A 223-nucleotide genomic window follows, 5' to 3' on the forward strand; every position below is an offset into this window, starting at 1 on the left:
TAAATTTTTCTGAATTAACTGGGATAATCTGAATTCTCGAAAATAGTTTAGGAGGAATATTTTTGAAAATCAGATGGGAGTCATAACCTGTAAAATTATGTAGTATAATAGGAATAAATTTTTTGAATCTATAATTTAAATTACAATGGTTATGAGCTATTCCGCGAAAATCACCTGTTAAGTGATCGTGATCTCTTACTCTGATATCATCATAATTAAACCC

This window comes from Centruroides sculpturatus, unplaced genomic scaffold, assembly GCF_000671375.1.
Source record: "Centruroides sculpturatus isolate CEXI.00-Female unplaced genomic scaffold, Cexi_2.0 scaffold499, whole genome shotgun sequence".
Lineage (NCBI taxonomy): Eukaryota > Metazoa > Arthropoda > Arachnida > Scorpiones > Buthidae > Centruroides > Centruroides sculpturatus.